Source organism: Nomascus leucogenys, chromosome X, assembly GCF_006542625.1.
Source record: "Nomascus leucogenys isolate Asia chromosome X, Asia_NLE_v1, whole genome shotgun sequence".
Taxonomy (NCBI): domain Eukaryota; kingdom Metazoa; phylum Chordata; class Mammalia; order Primates; family Hylobatidae; genus Nomascus; species Nomascus leucogenys.
In genome coordinates, this window is record NC_044406.1 from 43,178,415 (window position 1) to 43,193,011 (window position 14,597).

The window sequence follows — 14,597 nt, forward strand, 5'->3', positions numbered from 1 at the left end:
TTACTGACAAGTGGGAAAGCTCTCTGTGTGTTGGATGAGGGATCACTCTTTCAAACTCACTTCCAAGCTTATCACGGAGAATTGGGATTGTTTGGGAATGAGAAGACTATTTGGTTTTGATAAAATACACAGAAACATCCATCTTTATTACATAATGTGTTCATCACCCTCACTCCTAAGATACTTATCCAATACCTACATGCTGTTAATGAAACAAACTCTGGAAGTTTTTGGTGGATCCACAGTTTTAATAGTTTCTTTCTTTTTTTTTTTTTCTCTTGTAACATTTTCTTAACTGTCCTTTGATTCATTAACAGCGCTTAGGAAGAACAAGTCCTTTAAAAAGAAATATTTCAAACACACAGAAAAGTATGGGGAATAATATTGAGTCTAGTCGGATCTCAACATTACCCCACAGCTATGTTAGGTCTGATTTATTTATTCAGAATATTAGAAATACTACAAACAGGCCGGGCATGGTAGCTCACACTTGTAATCCCAGCACTTTGGGAGGCTGAGGCGGGTGGATCACCTGAGGTCAGGAAGTTTGAGACCAGCCTGGCCAACATGGTGAAACCCCGTGTCTACCAAAAATACAAAAATTACCTGGGTGTGGGGCCGGGCACCTGTAACCCCAGCTACTCTGGAGGCTGAGGCAGGAGAATCACTTGAACCCAGGAGTTGAAAGTCGGAGTGAGCTGAGATTGCCTTATTGCACTCCACCCTGGCCGAGAAGAGTGAAACTCCATCTCAAAAACAAAAACAAACAAAACACGCTATCGACAAGTCACAGCTGAAGCTGTGTGTGCAGCACTCAGCAATCCCTGCCCTCCCTCCCTCCTCCACTTACAGCCAGTCACCTTAATTTGATGGCTTTTTATTCACATTCATGTTTGCATACATTTACCATTTAGTTATTATCCATAAAAATATTTATTCTTGTTTTGCATGTTTTAAAATTTTATATGAATGGCCTCTGTACTTAACTTTCTGCATGCAACTTTTTTTTTCACTCAGCCCTGATGTGTGTGAGGGAACAAATGCCTGAGGATCTTTCCCAGGTAGCTGAGCTGAAAAGCAGTTGGGCTTGAGGAGACCCTTTCCAGCCCCTTCCCATCTACTCACCCTCATTCTCATGGTTACGGTCATTATCAGAATCATTCCTCTGAGAGTCTGTGGTCCGTTTATTATGCATGAAAGGTGGGATGGTAACCTTGAAACCTAGAAAGAAGCAAAATGTTTATTCCTTAAGAGACAAGCTTAGGCCTGGTATGGTGGCGCGTGTCTGTAGTACCAGCACTTTGGGAGGCTAAGGCTGGAGGATTGCTTGAGGCCAAGAGTTCGAGGCTGCAGTAAGCTATGATTGCACTACTGCACTCTAGCCTAGGTGACAGAGTGAGACTCTGACTCAAAAAAAAAAAAAAAAAAAGAGAAAGAGACAAGCCGAGAGAAGGTAGGGTGGGTGTGTGTGGGGTGGGGGTAGGTGGGTTGCCCAGATGCCACAGAGACAGTTGGGCTCATCAGAACAGATTCCTAAGGGAGAGAAACGTGCAGGATCCAGGTATGAGCTCCACTGTGGCCAGTCCCTGCCCTCAGCCCTGAGAGGATACAGAAGAGCAGAACACCCAGAAGCTGCCTTGTGATTTTTCCCTGCACAAAAGGAAAATGTGGGGTACTTTCTGCAGCCTTAGAAGTAGCCAAAGCAGGAAAAGGGGTGCTCATGTGTCCCCAGACTTCTCTGTACCTAGAACTTTCTGTTACCTAGTTTAGTCATGGCCTCATACTTTCTCTTCATATACACATAGATGATTTTCTCTGAGGCTTTCATCTTTTCCCACTCTTTCTCAGAGATTATTTGGCAATATCATCGAAGGCCTAGGAAAAGATAAAAAAGGAATTCTGGCAGTGACCCAGCTAGGCATGTCTGCCGTTCAGCTGGAGCCGCTTCCTGTGTGCTGGATCTGGGAAGTGGGGATGATAATCCGTCCTGGTTGCTGCCATGGCTAACTGACAGAACATGGGGAACCTACCCTAGCTTCACCCCTGCCACACAGTAGGGCTTTAATGCTGCTGGCTGGCTCTCTTTTCACCTTCCAGAATGGACTGAGAGTCACCAAATGTAGTGCAAGGTCACAGACTTGTCTCCAGGGATGCTAGGTGATGACAGAGTGAGGATGGGAGGCTCCCAAGGATGCAGATCTCCCCTGAGACCCTGCTCCTTGTCCCCAGGACCTCTGTCCTCCCCTCCTCAGAAACCTGGTCACCCTACTCTGTCCCCTGGGCCACTACTATGCCCCCTCCAGGTCACCTCACCTTTTGTATATTCTCTGGTATTTGAGCATCATCCTTGGGTCTCTTTGCAAAGGCGTCATCTCTGTTCATGTCACTGGGAGCAGTCTGACCTGCAAGAGAAACAGCCTGAGTCTTTCCAGCCGCAGGACCTTTGGTCTTGTGGAGGGAGAAATCAGTGAAGGCCAGCCACACTCAGTCACCTGGGATCAGGTGCTGCATTTCTCCATCCGGGGCTTATCTGTCCCTGAGTAAGGACATGGGGAGAAGTCAGATGAAAACAGGGAGCCAGGGGTCTCTGGGAGAAGAATTGATTTGGGATGACAGGTTTCCTATAGGCAAAGCAGCCTTGAGTCTTTAGGTGGGGGTTTGCTAATGTTGTTAGTAGTTTCCCTGGAGCCAGGCTTACCCTGAAAGATGTACAGACCCTTGTTGGGGAGGCAAGGACATGACTATGTAATTGTATTGAGTGAGGGCGTTCTGACACCCCCACTCAATAAATGAAGGGCAGTGAGTCCCAGAGATAACATGGTCTCTCTGGTGATGGATCTGATCAGGCAGAGGGATGGGGGGTTCTGTTCTGTTGAAGAGAAATGAGCATGGCTACTATGAACGGATTCAGAGGCTGTTACTGGGTGATTTGTAAATTTATAGAAGAAAGTGAGCTAGAATTTCTGAGACTACAAGAGCCTGCCAACACTTAGAGAGAATGTGGGGCCTTTCAAGATGCAGCATTCCGCCAGGAGCGGTGGCTCACGCCTGTAATCCCAGCACATTGGGCGGCTGAGGCGTGCAGATCGCTTGATTCCAGGAGGTCGAGACCAGTCTGGGAAAGACAGCAAAACCCCCGTGTCTACCAAAAATACAAAAAATCAACTGGGGTTGGTGGCGCAGGCCTGTGCCATCCCAGCACTTTGGGAGGGCAAGTTGGGTGGATCACTTGAGCCCAGGAGGTTGAGACCAGCCTGGCCAACACAGGGAAACCATCTCTACTAAAAAATGAAACAAAACAACAACAACAAAAAAACATTAGCAGAAGCTGGGTTGTGCATGCCTGTCCTCCCAAGGCCTAGGCGAGAGGATCGCTTGAGCCCAGGAGGAAAGATTTGATTGAGCTTTTTTTTTTTTTTTTGAGTCAGGGTCTTGCTCTGTTGCCCAGGCTGGGATGCAGTGGCATGATCATGGCTCACTGCAACTTCTGCCTCATTGGTTCAAGCGATCCACCAGCTGTGGCCTCCAAAACTGCTGGAAATACAAGTGTGAGCCACCATGCCCGGCCCAAATTTCTGACGTTACTACAGAGTTTCTAGGAACAATCCCATATCTGAAAAAGTTAGAAACTGACAGGAAGGATTTGAGATGGTGACCTGCTTCATATACACTCCTTATAAAAACTAGATAACAAATACACCACGGAGGAGGGGAGGGGTAGGAAGAATGAAAAAAGAAAATCAGTGCATGCTTACTCTGATTTTGGAAGAGTTGAAAGAGAAAATCAGATCGTGTGTACTCTGATTGTGGAAGAATCAAAAGAGAGAGAAAGAGCATGGTACTCTGAACTTAAAGTAGCCAATCCCAGGGGATGCTTTAGGCGGGAAAATCAGAGTCTCCGCCCACACTTTGAGAAGGTTCTGCTCCTGGAGCCTGGACTGAGAGAAGCCACATCAGCTTCTCTTGTTCTGCCTACTCTTCTGACTTCTGATTAGCCAGATGCCGTACACTAACTGCCCTGATTGGTCCATCATCTGCAGTGACATTTCAGAATATTGTCTCCTCCTCCAGCCACACTTTAAAGTGGGTGGTCTTTAGGCACTGTCAGGAGACTGTCCCTGGATCTTGAGTTAAACGTCTGGATTCTAGTCTGAACAGTGAGAAGAAAAATATAGTCGATCTGTGATTTTTCTACTTGAAAAACACAATGTTTTGCAAACTAGCACATTTGCAGAGCTTTGCTGTACTTAGTCGTGGAGTTCATTCTTCAGTGGCTTCTATATCTGTTGCAACTGAAAAAACAGTCGAAGGCCCTCCAACCTCTGATTACATTTTTGAAAGGGAATCTAAGTATGATGCGCACAATTACCATCCTTTACCTGTAGCCCTGGAGAGAGGAAAATGTATTTACTTATGGGATGTGATTGTGGTATTGGTTACATCCGCCTTAGCCAATCCTCCCACCTTGGTCTCGGGACTATAGGCGCGAACCACCCCACCCCCAGTAATACTTTTTGTTTTTTGATTTATTAATAGAGACGGTTTCACTATGTTGGCAAGGCTGGCCTCAACCTCTGGGCTCAAGGGATCCTCCGCTCGCCTTGGGACTACTGGCATGCACCACCTACCGAGGCTATTTTTTTTTTTTTTTTTAGTAGAACCAGGTTTCACTATGTTGTCCAGGCTGGCCTCAACCTCCTGGGCTAAAGTGATGCTTCCACCTTGGCCTCAGGACTACAGGCGTGTGCCATTCTGCCCTGCTCATTTTTATTTGTTTATTTATTTATTTTTGAGGAGAGATAGGCTTTCGCTATGTTTGCCAGGCTGATATTGACATCCTGGGCTCAAGCAATCCTCCCACTTTGGCCTCAGAACTACAGCTGTGAGCCACCCTGCCGACGCTATTTTTTTGATGTTTTTGTTGTTAGTAGAAATGGAGTTTTGCTATGTTGGCCAGGCTGGCCTCGACCTCCTGGGCTCAAGCAATCCTCCGGACATGGCCTGGGGACTACAGGCTCACACCACCCCACCCCCACTAATATTTTTAATTTTTCTAGTAGAGATAGTTTTGCTGTGTTGTCCAGGCTGTTCTCTACCTCCTGGGCTCAAGTGATACTCCCGCCTCGGCTTTGGGACTACAGGCATGCACCACCCTGCCTTCTGCTATGTTTCCCAGGCTGGTCTTGACCTCCTGGGCTCACTCAATGACTTGAACCTGAGAAGGAGAGGTTGCACTGATCTGAGATCACACCACTGCACTCCAGCTTGGGCGACAGAGGAAGACTGTCAAAAAATAAATAAATACATACATACATACAAACATACGTACAGAAAGAAAAAAGAAAGAAAGAAAGAAAGAAAGAAAGAAAGAAAGAAAGAAAGAAAGAAAGAAAAAAGAAAGAAAAAGACCAGCTGAATCTCCATAAGAACAGTAAGCTTTCTGGTATTTTAACTTACCCTTATCCCATCTCGTGCTCCCAGCTTGGTTCTGTTCACTGCTGATGAAATGCAGAAAGGATAGGCCAGAACTGGTAGATGGCTGGTTGTTGAGCATGAAAATATCAGACCTGATATAGTCCTCCTTGGAAAGGCCCTTTCTGGGGGCTGATACTCTGTGTCTGCGGTGCTGTGGAACGATGACATAATGCTGACCATTAAGCCAGGGGAACATGGGTCCACATACAGTGGCAATCCACTAGGCTGCCGAGTGGCCATCACAGCCCTTGGGGTTTTAGAAGAAGAAAACCTTGGTGAAAATTAAAAAAAAAAAATGGGTGTTATCTTGAGAAATGAATGTATAAAGCTACCTTCTGATGTTGTAACTGCTGTAAGAGGAAAAGAATTATTTAATTAATTAATTAATTAATTTGAGTCAGAAGTTCACTCTAGTTGCCCAGGCTGGAGTGCAATGGCATGATCTTGGCTCACTGCAACCTCTGTCTTCTGGGTTCAAGCGATTCTCCTGCCTCAGCCTCCTGAGTAGCTGGGATTACAGGCACATGCCCCTATTCCCAACTAATTTTTGTATTTTTAGTAGAGACGGAGTTAGACCATGTTGGCAAGGCTGGTCTCGAACTCCTGACCTCAGGTGATGCACCTGCCTTGGCCTCCCAAAATGTTGGGATTACAGGTGTGAGCCACTGTGCCCAGGAGGAAAAGAATTATTAAATGCTTTTGTTATTAAAGAAACCAAAGATTGTGATGCTTGGAAGATGTGTCTATGACTTTGAGATTATGGACTTCTGGCCAAGCCAACCCATGGTGCCATCATCAGGTTTTGCCTCTGATCGTGGTCAAGGACGATGAGATTCGAGAGTCCATTGAAATCATTAACAAGACCATCTTGTCTTTCTGAGGGTAGCAGTTGTTTTCAGTGGTCCCTGGGAGCCGGCTGGAGACAGGTGGTCCTGTAAAAGCTCTGCTCTTAATGCAGGCACATTCCACTCCCATGTGTCTTCAAAACCTTTTTCTGGAATATATGTTTTTTTTTCAGTAGATACATAATTGAACAATGTTTATGAAGCTGCCTTTTGCTTTGTAACATAAGAGAATGTAATGGCATCTATATTCAGTGACAGTGTTTTGATGTGCAGAACGTGGCCGGGTGCAGTGGTTCATGCTTGTAATACCAGCATTTTGGGAGGGCAAGGTGGGCAGATCACTTGAGGTCAGGAGTTTGAGACCAGCCTGGCCAACATGGAGAAACCCCGTCTCTACTAAAAATACAAAAATTAGCTAGGTGAGTTGGTGGGTGCCTGTAGTCCTAGCTACATGGGAGGCTAAGACAAGAGAATCACTTGAACCTGGGAGGCAGATGTTGCAGTGAGCCGAGATCGTGGCACTGCATTCCAGCCTACGTGACAGACTGAGAATCCCTCTTGGGAAAAAAAAAAGGTACAGAACATTTCCATCACCACAATACTATCCCTTGTGCTACTCATTTTTGGTAATACTCACTCTCCTCCCATCCACCATCCCTAACCCCTGGCAACCACTAATCTGTTTTTCATTTCCACAATTTTGTCTTTTCTACAATGCTGTACAAATGAAATCTTATAGTATATAACATTTTAAGGGCTTATTTCACTCAGCATAATTCCCTGGAGATTCACCCAAGATATTAATATTTGTGGATCAATAGTTTATCGTTGCTGTTGTTGTTGTTGTGACAGAGTCTCACTCTGTCACCCAGGCTGGAGTGCGGTGGCAGATCTCGGCTCACTGCAACCTCTGCCTCCCGGGTTCAAGTGATTTTCCTGCCTTAGCCTCCCGAGTAGCTGTGACTACAGGCACGCATCACCACGCCCAGGTAATTTTTGTATTAGTAGTAGAGATGGGGTTTCAACATATTGGCAAGGCTGGTCTCAAACTCCTGACGTCGTGATCTGCCCTCCTTGACCTCCCAAAGTGCTGGGATTACATGTATGAGCCACTGGGCCCAGTCAATAGTTCATTTTTATTACTGAGTAGTATTCCATGGTGTGGATGTACCTCAGTTCGACCATTCATTTATTGTAGGACATATTGATTATTTCCAGCTTTTGGCTATTACAAGTAAAGCTGCTATGAACACTTATGTACAAGTTTCTGGATGGGCATAAATTTTGATTTCTCTGAAGTGTAATTGTTGAATTGTATGGTCATTGCATGTTTAGCTTTATAAGAAACTACCAAACTGCTTTCCAGAGTGGCTATAAGATTTTACCTTCCCAGCAGCACTTAATGAGATGTCCATTTTCTCTGCATCCTTGTCACCATTTGGTGTTGTCACTATGTCTTTTATTTTAGGTGTTGTAATAAGTGTATAGTGATACCTCATCGTGGTCTTAATTTGCATCTAGTGAAGGAAAGGAGTGTTGAACATCTTTTCATGTGCTTATTTGCTTATTTCCTCTTCAGTGAAATGTATGTTCATATCTTTTCATGATTTTCTAATTGGATTATTTGTATTTTTCACCACTGAGGTTTTTTAAATTTTTTTTTTTGAGACAGAGTCTCGCTCTGTTACCCAGGCTGGAGTGCAGTGGCACAATCGTGGCTCACTCCAACCTCCGCCTCCCAGGTTCAAGCAATTCTTGTGCCTCAGCCTCCTTAGTAGCTGGGATTATGGGCAAGCATCATCATGCCTGTCTAATTTTTGTATTTTTAGTAGAGATGGGTTTTTGCCACATTGCCCAGGCTGTTCTTGAACTCCTGGCCTCAAGGGATCTGCCCTCCGTCCACCTCGACCTTTCAAAGTGCTGGGATTACAAGCATGGGCCGCCATGCTCAGCCTACCATTGAGTTTTGAGAGTACTATACATATCCATTATGTATTCTGGATGTGAGTCCTTTCTTGGATATGTGGTTTGCAAATATTTTCTCCTAGTCAAGATCCTGTTTTTTCATCCTTTTAACAGGGTTTCTTGCAGAGCACAAGTTTTAAATTGGGAGAAATCTAATTTATTTGTTTTCCTTATGGATTATGCTTTTTGAACCGTTCACTATGCCCTAGATCTCAGATGTTTCTCCTATGCTTTCTCGTAAAAGTTTTTTCTTAGTTTTATATTTTAGATTTAAATCTATTATCCACTTGAGTTGTTTTCTTTGTATAAAGGTATGAAGATTAGGTCATGTTTTTATTGGCCTATGGCTCTGCAACTGCTCCAGCACCATTTGTTAAGCAGACGATCCTTCCTTCTTTTCGTCTCTTTGTAAAAAATCAGTGTGGGGCTATTTCTGGTTTCTCTATCTTGTTCCAGTGATCTATGTGTCTATTCTTCTCCCAATACTACACGGTCTTGATTCCTGTAGCTATATAAGAAATATTGAAATGTGGTAGAGCCATTCCTCCCACCTTATTCTTCTTTTCCAAAAATTGTCTTAGCTACATATATATATTTTGAGATGCAGTCTGACTTGTGTTGCCCAAGCTGGAGCGCAATTGGGTGATCTTGGCTCACTGCAACCTCTGCCTCCCGGGTTCAAGTGATTCTCCTGTCTCAGCCTCCCAAGTAGCTGGGATTTCAGCTGCGTGCCACCACACCTGGCTAATTTTTGTATTTGAAGTAGAGATGGGGTTTCGTCATGTTGGCCCGGCTGATCTCAACTTCTGACCTCAAGTGATCCGCCTGTCTCAGCCTCCGAAAGTGCTGGGATTACAGGAGTAAGCAACCACACCCAGTGTTGTCTAAGCTATTGAAAATTTGTTACAGCAGCAATCAAAAATGAATAGACACAGAAACATTTATTAGTGAAACAAAATAGAAAGTCAAGAAACAGACTAATCTATATGTAAACTTCAGCATGCATTGCCAAACAGTGGGCAACAGATGAGTTGTATAATAAATGATTGCTTGACAAGTGTGTATCCATTTCAAAAAATAAAGATTAAATCCTTACTTTAAACCACATAAAATAATAAATTCTAAAAATTCAGTGACTTAAATGTGAAAATGTGAAGTCATAAAGAACTAGATGACAATTTAGGAAAATATTACAGTGTAAGACATCTTGAGTTGGCATAGGCACTTCCTGACATTACGCCAAGGCTATGAACAATGAATCTGACATAGTTAAAGATGTAAACATTAAAGTATCATCTAAGTCAAAAGACACCATAAACAGCTGTTTAAAAAGGCAAATATTGGGGAAAATGCTGAAGCATCCGCAATAAGTTAACAGTAACCATCTCTAATATACAACAAAGCTTTTGCATATCAATAAGAGAAACTGGAACAACCCAACGAAAAATGTGTTCAGGCATGGCACTACTTCGCCGTATAGCAGAAAAGTATCACAAAATAGAAAGTATGAAATGAAAATAATAAAGGAAATAGAGAATAGATCCCAGAAGTTTCAACGTTCATCTGATAGAAGTTCCAAAGATAGGCCAGGTGCAGTGGCTCGTGCCTGTAATCCCAGCACTTTGGGAGGCCGAGGTGGGCGGATCACCTGAGGTCATGAGTCTGAGACCAGCCTGGCCAATGTGGTGAAACCCCGTCTCTACTAAAAATACAAAAATTAGCCGGGCAGGATTGTGCATGTCTGTAATCCTAGCTACTAGTCGTGCTGAGGCAGGAGGATCACTAGGACCTGGGAGGCGGAGGTTGCAGTGAGCCGAGATCGTAGCACTGCACTCCAGCCTGGGCAGCAGAGCGAGATTCCGTCTCAAAAAAAAAAAAAAAAAGGAAGTTCCAGAGGTAGAGAATAGAAAGACTGGGCCTGGTGCCATGGCTCACGCCTTTAATCCCAGCACTTTGGGAGGCCAAGGCAGGCAGATCACCTGAGGTCAGGAGTTTGAGACCAGCCTGGCCAACATGGTGAAACCATGTTAGCCCAGTGTGGTGGTGCATGCCTGTAACCCCAGCTACTTAGGAGGCTGGGGCAGGAGAATCACTTGAACCTGGGAGGCAGAGTTTGCAGGGAGGTGAGATCACACTATTCTACTTCAGCCTGGGCATCAATAGTGAAACTGGCTTTAAAAAAAATGGCTGGGCACTGTGGCTCACACCTGTAATCCCGGCACTTTGAGAGGCTGATGCGGGCAGCTCACCTGAGGTCAGGAGTTCAAGACCAGCCTGGCCAACATGATGAAACCCCTGTCTCTACTAAAAATACAAAAATTCGCCTGACAAAGTGTCACATGCCTGTGGTCCCAACTACTCAAGGGGCTGAGGCAGTAGAATTGCTTGGACTTAGGAGGCAGAGCTGCAGTGAGCCAAAATCAAGTCACTGCACTCCAGCCTGGGCAAAAGAGCAGGACTCTGTCTCAAATAAATAAATAAAAAGAAAACCTATTGGATAGATTGGATATGAAGACATTAACTGCTCAAATAAATAATTCAGTGGAATAGGTTGGATATTAAAACTGATATAGTTGAAAAAGCAATTACTGAGCTGAGGAAATGAGCATATAGAATTCACAAAAGTAATCGGTAATGGATAGAGATGAAGTAAATGAAAGAAAAGTTAATTAATAGGGAGGACAGAAGAATAAATGTCAAAACACATCTCATAGTAGCCTTATAAGAAGAGAATATAGTCATTAAAAAGGAGAGTGTACTTAAAAAAGTAATGAATGAGATTTAGATGAATGTCTTAAGATTTAAAGGGATCATCATACACACACACATACACACACACAGGAACAGTGAAGTGAAAAATTGTGAAAGACAAAGAAAAAATATTTTTAAAATGATCAGAGAGAAATAGCGGGTTACATAAAAAGGAAAAATATTTAAACCTTCATCGGATCTCTCAAACACCACACCGGAGGCAAAGATACAATGGTGTAATAACTCCAAAGTGTTGAACGAAAGGAATTTTTTTTTCTTTTTTTTGAGACAGAGTCTCGCTTTGTTACTCAGGCTGGAGTGCAGTGGCGTGATCTCGGCTCACTGCAACTTCTGCCTCCCAGTTTCAAGCGATTCTCCTCCTCAGCCACCTGAGTAGCTGGGGCTTCAGGCACACAGCACCACGCCCGGCTAATTTTTGTACTTTTAGTAGAGATGGGGTTTTGCCATGTTGGCCAGGTGGATCTTGAACTCCTGACCTGAAGTGATCTGCCTGCCTTGGCCTCCCAATATGCTGGGATTGTAAGGGTAAGCCACTGAGCCCAGCAAAAGAAAGGATTTTTTATATCGGGTGGAGTAAGGAAATGTCAGGCATATAACACTTCAGGAGACTGAAGACACAGGGAAATGTTAAAGCAAACAAGTATTTATTGCATTTATTAAAGACTGTAAGGAAGGGCCAGCTGCAGTGGCTCATGCCTGTAATCCCAGCACTTTGGGAGGCTGAGGCAGGTGGATCACCTCAGGTCAGGAAGTTTGAGACTAGCCTGGCAACATGGTGAAACCCCATCTCTACCAAAAATACAAAAATTAGCTGGGTGTGGGAGCAGGCACGTGTAATCCCAGCTACTCGGGAGGCTGAGGCAGAAGAATAGCTTGACCCTGGGAGGTGAAAGTTGCATTGAGATGAGATTGAGCTATTGCACAGCAGCCTGGGCGATGAGAGGAAAACTGCATCTTAAAAAAAAAAAAAAAAAAAAAAAAAAAAAAAAAACCTTTCCCAGGTAGCTGAGCTGAGCTGAAAAGCAGTTGGGCTTGAGGAGACCCTTTCCAGCCCCTTCCCATCTACTCTCCCTGATTCCCACGGTTACGGTCATTATCAAAATCATTCCCCTGGAGGTCTGCAGCCCGTTTATTACACGTGAAAGGTGAGAGGGTGACGTTGAAACCTAAAAAGAAAGAAAATGTTTATTCCTTAAGAGACAAGCTTAGGCCTGGCACACTGGCTCATTTCTGTAGTACCAGCACTTTGGCAGGCTGAGGATGGAGGAAAATTTAAGGCCAGGAGCTCAAGAGGAGCCTGTGCAACATAGAGAGACCCCCGTATCTACAAAATATAAAATAATATTAGTTGGGCATGGTGGCACCTGCCTGTAGCCTCAGCTACTCCAGAGGCTGGGCAGGAGGATTGCTAGAACCCAGGACTTCGAGGCCACAGTGAGGTATGATTGCACTACTGCACTCTAGCCTAGGTGACAGAGTGAGACTGACTCAAAAAAAAAGAAAGAAAGACAAGCCAAGAGAAGGAAGGTAGGGTTGGTGGGGGTATGCTGGGATGCCACGGAGACAGCTGGACTCATCAGAACAGACATCTAAGGGAGGGAAACGTGCAGGATCCAGGTATGAGCTCCACTGTGGCCAGTCCCTGCCCTCAGCCCTGACAGGATACAGAAGAGCAGAACACCCAGAAGCTGCCTTGCGATTTTTCCCTGCATAAAAGGAAAATGTGGGGTACTTTCTGCAGCCTAAGAAGTAGCCAAAGCAGGAAAAGGGGTGCTCATGTGTCCCCAGACTTGTCTGTACCTAGAGCTTTCTGTTACCTAGTTTAGTCATGGCCTCATAGTTTAGCTTCATATACACATAGATGATTTTCTCCCAGGCTTTCATCTTTTCGCACTCTTTCTTAGAGAAGTATTTGGCAATATCATCGAAGACCTAGAAAAAAAAAAGGAATTCTGGCAGGACTCAGCTAGGCATGTCTGCCATTCAGCTGGAGCCGCTTCCTGTGTGCTGGATCTGGGAAGTGGGGATGATAATCCATCCTGGTTGATGCCATGGCTAACTGACAGAACATGGGGACCTTCCCTAGCTTCTCCCCTGCCACACAGTAGGGCTTCAGTGCTGCTGGCTGGCTCTCTTCTCACCTTGCAGAATGGAGTCAGAGTTACCAAATGTAGAGCAAGGTCAGAGACTTGTCTCCAGGGATGCTAGGTGATGACAGAGCGAGGACGGGAGGCTCCCAAGGGTCCAAATCTCCCCTGAGACCCTGCTCCTTGTCCCCAGTATCTCTGTCCTCCCCTCCTCAGAAATCTGATCACCCCACACTGTCCCCTGGGCCACTGCTCTGCCCCTTCCAGGTCACCTCACCTTTTGCACCGTCTCTGGTATTTGAGAACCAAACCTGGGTCTCCTTGCAAAGGCGTCGTCTCCATTCATGGCACTGGGAGCAGTCTGACCTGCAAGAGAAACAGCCTGAGTCTTTCCAGCTGCAGGACCTTTGGTCCAGTGGAGGGAGAAATCTGTGAAGGCCGGCCACACTCAGTCACCTGGGATCAGGTGCCACATTTCTCCATTCGGGGCTTATCTGTCCCTGAGTAATGACATGGGGAGAAGTCAGATGAAAACAGGGAACCAGGGGTCTCTGGGAGAAGTATCGATAGGGGATGACAGGTTTCCTACGGGCAAAGCAGCCTTGAGTCTTTGGGAGGGGTTTGGCTAATGTTGTTAGCAGTTTCCCTGGAGCTAGGCTTACCCTGAAAGATGTACAGAACCTTGTTGGGGAGGCAGGGACATGACTGTGTAATTTTATTCAGTGGGGGCATGCTGGCACCCCCACTCAATTAATAAAGGAAGGGAAGTTAGTCCGAGAGATAACGTGGTCTCTTTGGTGATGGATCTGATCAGGCAGAGGGATGGGGGGTTCTGTTCTGTTGAAGAGAATTGAGCATGGCTAATATAAATGGGTTTAGAGGCTATTACTGGGTTACTTGTAAATTTTTAGAAGGAAGGAAGCTAGAATTTCTGAAACTACAAAAGCCTGCCATCACTTAGAGAGAATGTGGAGCATTTCAAGATGCAGCAGTCAGCCAGGCATAGTGGCTCATGCCTGTAATCCCAGCACTTTGGGAGGCCAAGTGGTGCAGATTGCTTGAGCCCAAGACGAGCGTGGGAAACACAGCAAAATCCCCGTGTCTACAAAAAATACAAAAAATTAGCTGGGGGTGTAGGCGCAGGCCTGTGACATTGCAGCACTTTGGGAGGCCAAGGTGGGCAGATCGCTTGAGCCCAGGAGGTCAAAACTAGCTTGGTCAATATAGTGAAACCATCTCTATTGAAAGAAAGAGAAAGAAAGAAAGAAAGAAAGAAAGAAAGAAAGAAAGAAAGAAAGAAAGAAAGAAAGAAAGAAAGAGAAAGAGAGAAAGAAAGAAAGAAGAAAGAAAGAGAAAGAAAGAAAGAAAGAAAGAAAGAAAGAAAGAAAGAAAGAAAGAAAGAAAGAAACAACAGCAAAAAAACATTAGCAGGGGCCGGTGATCCGCACCTGTA

The 14,597-nt window shown here is 44.9% G+C and overlaps 3 pseudogenes; 2 read left to right on the plus strand and 1 right to left on the minus strand.

Moving 5' to 3' along the window:
* LOC115833319 overlaps nt 1-13,490 on the minus strand; it is a 38,393-nt pseudogene extending 24,903 nt beyond the window's left edge.
* Nucleotides 1-14,597, plus strand: part of LOC100592435 — a 76,717-nt pseudogene that overhangs the window by 34,875 nt on the left and 27,245 nt on the right.
* On the plus strand, nt 4,000-6,355 carry LOC105738070 (annotated as a pseudogene).